Here is an 8,240-nt window from a genome sequence, read left to right on the forward strand (position 1 = left end):
GAACATAGGGTGATGGCTTTTTTAAAAGCTGGCAATGGCGGTGGCATTTCCAAAAAAATCTACTAGTGAGTTGACTTAACGTTTCGTACTATCTCAACAGCAACGCTTTAACGAGACCATGACATTTAAAGAGTCAAGTTGTCACGAAAGGTAGATTCGTATTGCTTTCCTTTAGTTTAAAGGCACGCTCCTCAATGGCCCCAACAGAAAGTATAAAGGATTACAGCTTTATTACAATTGTGGCGAGGAATAAATTGTTAGAAAGTTATCAAAGATGGTTGTGAAAGTATAAGAACTTGCATGGCATATTTCCTAGTGATATTGTGAAAATTGCCACAGCTCTGCCCGTACGCGTCCGCACTAAAAAGGATGTTTTTTAACATACGGTGATGGTTTGGGTATATTCCGGCAATGGCGGTGGCATTTCAAAAAAGCACCTAGCGAGTTGACTGCACTTTTCATACTATCCCAACAGCAACGCTTTAGCGAGACCATGACATTTCAAGAGTGAGGTTGTCACGGAAGTTAGATTCGTATTGCTTCCCTGTGGGTCAAAGGCGCGCTCCTCAACGCCCCAACAGAAAGTAAAAAGGATTACAGCTTTATTACAATTGTGGCGAGGAATAAATTGTTAGAAAGTTATCAAAGATGGTTGTGAAAGTATAAGAACTTGCATGGCATATTTCCTAGTGATATTGTGAAAATTGCCACAGCTCTGCCCGTACGCGTCCGCACTAAAAAGGATGTTTTTAATCATACGGTGATGGTTTGGTTTCTATTCCGGCAATGGCGGTGGCATTTCAAAAAAAGCACCTAGCGAGTTGACTGCACTTTTCATACTATCCCAACAACAACGCTTTAGCGAGACCATGACATTTCAAGAGTGAGGTTGTCACGGAAGTTAGATTTGTATTGCTTCCTTGTGGCTCAAAGGCGCGCTCATCCACGGCCCCGACAGAAAGAAAAAAGGTTTACAGCTTTATTACAATTTCGGCAAGGAATAAATTGTTAGAAAGGTATCAAACATGGTTGTGAAAGTATAAAAACTTGCGTGGCATATTTCCTAGTGATATTGTGAAAATTGCCACAGCTCTGCCCGTAGGCGCCCGCACTAAAAAGGATGTTTTTCCACATACGGTGATGGTTTGGTTATATTCTGGCAATGGCGGTGGCATTTCAAAAAAGCACCTAGCGAGTTGACTGCACTTTTGATACTATCCCAATAGCAACGCTTTAGCGAGACCATGACATTTCAAGAGTGAGGTTGTCACGGAAGTTAGATTCATATTGCTTCCCTGTGGCTCAAAGGCGCGCTCCTCAACGCCCCAACAGAAAGTAAAAAGGATTACAGCTTTATTACAATTGTGGCGAGGAATAAATTGTTAGAAAGTTATCAAAGATGGTTGTGAAAGTATAAGAACTTGCATGGCATATTTCCTAGTGATATTGTGAAAATTGCCACAGCTCTGCCCGTACGCGTCCGCACTAAAAAGGATGTTTTTAATCATACGGTGATGGTTTGGTTTCTATTCCGGCAATGGCGGTGGCATTTCAAAAAAGCACCTAGCGAGTTGACTGCACTTTTCATACTATCCCAAAAGCAACGCTTTAGCGAGACCATGACATTTCAAGAGTGAGGTTGTCACGGAAGTTAGATTCATATTGCTTCCCTGTGGCTCAAAGGCGCGCTCCTCAACGCCCCAACAGAAAGTAAAAAGGATTACAGCTTTATTACAATTGTGGCGAGGAATAAATTGTTAGAACGTTATCAATTATGATTGTGCAATTGTAAGAACTTGCGACATATTTCCTAGCGATATTGTGAAAATTGCCAAAGCTCTGCCCACACGCATCCGCACTAAAAAGGATGTTTTTGAACATAGGGTGATGGCTTTTTTAAAAGCTGGCAATGGCGGTGGCATTTCCAAAAAAATCTACTAGTGAGTTGACTTAACGTTTCGTACTATCTCAACAGCAACGCTTTAACGAGACCATGACATTTAAAGAGTCAAGTTGTCACGAAAGGTAGATTCGTATTGCTTTCCTTTAGTTTAAAGGCACTCTCCTCAATGGCCCCAACAGAAAGTAAAAAGGATTACAGCTTTATTACAATTGTGGCGAGGAATAAATTGTTAGAAAGTTATCAAAGACGGTTGTGAAAGTATAAGAACTTGCATGGCATATTTCCTAGTGATATTGTGAAAATTGCCACAGCTCTGCCCGTACGCGTCCGCACTAAAAAGGATGTTTTTTAACATACGGTGATGGTTTGGGTATATTCCGGCAATGGCGGTGGCATTTCAAAAAAGCACCTAGCGAGTTGACTGCACTTTTCATACTATCCCAACAGCAACGCTTTAGCGAGACCATGACAATTCAAGAGTGAGGTTGTCATGGAAGTTAGATTCGTATTGCTTCCCTGTGGGTCAAAGGCGCGCTCCTCAACGCCCCAACAGAAAGTAAAAAGGATTACAGCTTTATTACAATTGTGGCGAGGAATAAATTGTTAGAAAGTTATCAAAGATGGTTGTGAAAGTATAAGAACTTGCATGGCATATTTCCTAGTGATATTGTGAAAATTGCCACAGCTCTGCCCGTACGCGTCCGCACTAAAAAGGATGTTTTTAATCATACGGTGATGGTTTGGTGTCTATTCCGGCAATGGCGGTGGCATTTCAAAAAAAGCACTTAGCGAGTTGACTGCACTTTTCATACTATCCCAACAACAACGCTTTAGCGAGACCATGACATTTCAAGAGTGAGGTTGTCACGGAAGTTAGATTTGTATTGCTTCCTTGTGGCTCAAAGGCGCGCTCATCCACGGCCCCGACAGAAAGAAAAAAGGTTTACAGCTTTATTACAATTTCGGCAAGGAATAAATTGTTAGAAAGGTATCAAAGATGGTTGTGAAAGTATAAAAACTTGCATGGCATATTTCCTAGTGATATTGTGAAACTTGCCACAGCTCTGCCTGTACGCGTCCACACTAAAAAGGATGTTTTTAAACATACGGTGATGGTTTGGTTTCTATTCCGGCAATGGCGGTGGCAATTCAAAAAAGCACCTAGCGAGTTGACTGCACTTTTCATACTATCCCAATAGCAACGCTTTAGCGAGACCATGACATTTCAAGAGTGAGGTTGTCACGGAAGTTAGATTCGTATTGCTTCCCTGTGGCTCAAAGGCGCGCTCCTCCACGGCCCCGACAGAAAGGAAAAAGGTTTGCAGCTTTATTACAATTGCGGCAAGGAATAAATTGTTAGAAAGGTATCAAGGATGGTTGTGAAAGTATAAAAACTTGCATGCCATATTTCCTAGTGATATTGTGAAAATTGCCACATCCCTGCCCGTACGCGTCCGCACTAAAAAGGATGTTTTTAAACATACAGTGATGGTTTGGTTTCTATTCCGGCAATGGCGGTGGCATTTCAAAAAAGCACCTAGCCAGTTGACTGCACTTTTCATACTATCCCAACAGCAACGCTTTAGCGAGACCATTTCATTTCAAGAGTGAGGTTTTCACGGAAGTTAGATTCGTATTGCTTCCCTGTGGCTCAAAGTCGCGCTCCTCCACGGCCCCGACAGAAAGAAAAAAGGTTTCTGCTTTATTACAATTTTGGCAACGAATAAATTATTAGAAAGTTATCAAAGATGGTTGTGAAAGTATAAAAACTTGCATGGCATATTTCCTACTAATATTGTAAAAATTGCCACAGCTCTGCCCGTACGCGTCCGCACTAAAAAGGTTGTTTTTAAACATACGGTGATGGTTTGGTTTCTATTCCGGCAATGGCGGTGACATTTCAAAAAAGCGCCTAGCGAGTTGACTGCACTTTTCATATTATCCCAACAGCAACGCTTTAGCGAGCCCATGACATTTAAAGAATCACGTTGTCACGGCAGTTAGATTCGTATTGCTTCCCTGTGGCTCAAAGGCGCGCTCCTCCACGGCTCCGACATAAAGGAAAAAGGTTTACAGCTTTATTACAATTGCGGCAAGGAGTAAATTGTTAGAACGTTATCAATTATGATTGTGAAATTGTAAGAACATGCATGGCATATTTCCTAGCGATATTGTGAAAATTGCCAAAGGTCTGCCCACACGCGTCCGCACTAAAACGGATGTTTTTGAACATAGGGTGATGGCTTTTTTATATGCTTGCAATGGCGGTGGCATTTCCAAAAAAATCTACTAGTGAGTTGACTTAACGTTTCGTACTATCTCAACAGCAACGCTTTAACGAGACCATGACATTTAAAGAGTCAAGTTGTCACGAAAGGTAGATTCGTATTGCTTTCCTTTAGCTCAAAGGCACGCTCCTCAACGGCCCCGACAGAAAGTAAAAAGGATTACAGCTTTATTACAATTGTGGCGAGGAATAAATTGTTAGAAAGTTATCAAAGATGGTTGTGAAAGTATAAGAACTTGCATGGCATATTTCCTAGTGATATTGTGAAAATTGCCACAGCTCTGCCCGTACGCGTCCGCACTAAAAAGGATGTTTTTTAACATACGGTGATGGTTTGGTTATATTCCGGCAATGGCAGTGGCATTTCAAAAAAGCACCTAGCGAGTTGACTGCACTTTTCATACTATCCCAACAGCAACGCTTTAGCGAGACCATGACATTTCAAGAGTGAGGTTGTCACGGAAGTTAGATTCATATTGCTTCCCTGTGGCTCAAAGGCACGCTCCTCAACGCCCCGACAGAAAGACAAAAGGTTTGCAGCTTTATTACAATTGTGGCAAGGAATAACTTATTAGAAAGTTATCAAAGATGGTTGTGAAAGTATAAAAACTTGCATGGCATATTTCCTAGTGATATTGTGAAAATTGCCACAGCTCTGCCCGTACGCGTCCGCACTAAAAATGATGTTTTTAAACATACGGTGATGGTTTGATTTCTATTCCGGCAATGGCGGTGGCATTTGCAGCTTTATTACAAGGTTTGCAGCTTTATTACAATTGTGGCAAGGAATAACTTATAAGAAAGTTATCAAAGATGGTTGTGAAAGTATAAAAACTTGCATGGCATATTTCCTAGTGATATTGTGAAATTGCCACAGCTCTGCCCGTACGCGTCCGCACTAAAAAGGATGTTTTTAAACATACGGTGATGGTTTGGTTTCTATTCCGGCAATGGCGGTGGCATTTCAAAAAAGCACCTAGCCAGTTGACTGCACTTTTCATACTATCCCAACAGCAACGCTTTAGCGAGACCATGACATTTCAAGAGTGAGGTTTTCACGGAAGTTAGATTCGTATTGCTTCCCTGTGGCTCAAAGGCGCGCTCCTCCACGGCCCCGACAGAAATAAAAAAGGTTTGCAGCTTTATTACAATTTTGGCAAGGAATAAATTATTAGAAAGTTATCAAAGACGGTTGTGAAAGTATAAAAACTTCCATGGCATATTTCCTACTGATATTGTGAAAATTGCCACAGCTCTGCCCGTACGCGTCCGCACTAAAAAGGATGTTTTTTAATATACGGTGATGGTTTGGTTATATTCCGTCAATGGCGGTGGCATTTCAAAAAAGCACCTAGCGAGTTGACTGCACTTTTCATACTATCCCAACAGCAACGCTTTAGCGAGACCATGACATTTCAAGAGTGAGGTTGTCACGGAAGTTAGATTCGTATTGCTTCCCTGTGGCTCAAAGGCACGGTCCTCAACGCCCCGACAGAAAGACAAAAGGTTTGCAGCTTTATTACAATTGTGGCAAGGAATAACTTATTAGAAAGTTATCAAAGATGGTTGTGAAAGTATAAAAACTAGCATGGCATATTTCCTAGTGATATTGTGAAAATTGCCACAGCTCTGCCCGTACGCGTCCGCACTAAAAATGATGTTTTTAAACATACGGTGATGGTTTGATTTCTATTCCGGCAATGGCGGTGGCATTTCAAAAAGCACCTAGCGAGTTGACTGCACTTTTCATACTATCCCAACAGCAACGCTTTAGCGAGACCTTCACATTTCAAGAGTGAGGTTGTCACGGAAGTTAGATTCGTATTGCTTCCCTGTGGCTCAAAGGCGCGCTCCTCCACGGCCCCGACAGAAAGGAAAAAGGTTTACAGCTTTATTACAATTTTGGTAAGGAATAAATTGTTAGAAAGTTAATAAAGATGGTTGTGAAAGTATAAGAACTTGCATGGCATATTTCCTAGTGATATTGTGAAAATTGGCAAAGCTCTGCCCGCACGCGTCCGCACTAAAAAGGATGTTTTTCAACATACGGTGATGGTTTGGTTATATTCTTGCAATGGCGGTGGCATTTCCAAACAAATCGGCTAGTTAGTTGACTTAACGTTTGGTACTATCTCAACAGCAACGCTTTAACGAGACCATGACATTTAAAGAGTCAAGTTGTCACGAAAGTTAGATTCGTATTGCTTTCCTTAAGCTCAAAGGCACGCTCCTCAACAGCACGGACAGAAAGTAAAAAGGATTACAGCTTTATTACAATTGTGGCGAGGAATAAATTGTTAGAAAATTATCAAAGATGGTTGTGAAAGTATAAGAACTTGCATGGCATATTTCCTAGTGATATTGTGAAAATTGCCACAGCTCTGCCCGTACGAGTCCACACTAAAAAGGATGTTTTTCAACAAACGGTGATGGTTTGGTTCTATTCCGGCAATGGCGGTGGCATTTCAAAAAAGCACCTAGCGAGTTGAGTGCACTTTTCATACTATCCCAACAGTAACGCTTTAGCGAGACCATGACATTTCAAGAGTGACGTTGTCACGGAAGTTAGATTCGTATTGCTTCCCTGTGGCTGAAAGGCGCGCTCATCCACGGCCCCGACAGAAAGAAAAAAGGTTTACAGCTTTATTACAATTTTGGCAAAGAATAAATTGTTAGAAAGGTATCAAAGATGGTTGTGAAAGTATAAAAACTTGCATGGCATATTTCCTAGTGATATTGTGAAAATTGCCACAGCTCTGCCCGTACGCGTCCGCACTAAAAAGGATGTTTTTAAACGTAAGGTGATGGTTTGGTTTCTATTCCGGCAATGGCGGTGGCATTTCAAAAAAGCACCTAGCGAGTTGACTGTACTTTTCATACTATCCCAACAGCAACGCTTTAGCGAGACCATGACATTTCAAGAGTGAGGTTGTCACGGAAGTTAGATTCGTATTGCTTCCGTGTAGCTCAAAGGCGCGCTCCTCCACGTCCCGACAAAAAGGAAAAAGTTTTACCGTATTAATACAATTGCGGCGAGGAATAAATTCGTAAACGTTATCAATAATGATTGTAAAATTATAAGAACTTGCATGGTATATTTCCTAGGGATATTGTTAAAATTGCACATTTCTCCCCGTACGCGTCCGCACTAAATAGGGGGTTTTTGAACATACGGTGATGGTTTGTTTATATTCCGGCAAAGGCGGTGGCATTTTCCAAAACGCGCCTAGCGAGTTGACCTAATTTTTGTACTATCACAACAGCAACGCTTTAACGAGACCATGACGTGTAAAGGGACGCGCTGTCAGGGAAGTAAGATTCGTATTGCTTGCCTCTGGCTCAAAGGGGTGCTCCTCCATGGCCCCGACGAAAATGAAAAAGGTTTGCAGCTTTATTACAATTGTGGCTAGGAATAAATTGATAGAAAGTATTCAAAGATGGTTGTGAAAGTATAAGAACTTGCGTGGCATATTTCCTAGTGATATTGTGAAAATTGCCACAGCTCTGCCCCTAGGCGCGCGCACTAAAAAGGATGTTTTTCAACATACGGTGATGGTTTGGTTTTATTCCGGCAATGGCGGTGGCATTTCAAAAAAGCACCTAGCGAGTTGACTGCACTTTTCATACTATCACAACAGCAACGCTTTAGCGAGACCATGACATTTCAAGAGTGAGGTTGTCACGGAAGTTAGATTCGTATTGCTTCCCTGTGGCTCAAAGGCGCGCTCCTCCACGCGACAGAAAGGAAAAAGGTTTACAGCTTTATTACAATTGCGGCAAGGAATAAATTGTTAGAAAGGTATCAAAGATGGTTGTGAAAGTATAAAAACTTGCATGGCATATTTCCTAGTGATATTGTGAAAATTGCCACAGCTCTGCCCGTACGCGTCCGCACTTAAAAGGATGTTTTTAAACATACGGTGATGGTTTGGTTTCTATTCCGGCAATGGCGGTGGCATTTCAAAAAAGCACCTAGCCAGTTGACTGCATATTTCATACTATCCCAACAGCAACGCTTTAGCGAGACCATGACATTTCAAGAGTGAGGTT

Source organism: Haemaphysalis longicornis, unplaced genomic scaffold (assembly GCF_048455015.1).
Source record: "Haemaphysalis longicornis isolate Haplotype H1 unplaced genomic scaffold, Haemaphysalis longicornis Haplotype H1 scaffold_11, whole genome shotgun sequence".
Taxonomy (NCBI): domain Eukaryota; kingdom Metazoa; phylum Arthropoda; class Arachnida; order Ixodida; family Ixodidae; genus Haemaphysalis; species Haemaphysalis longicornis.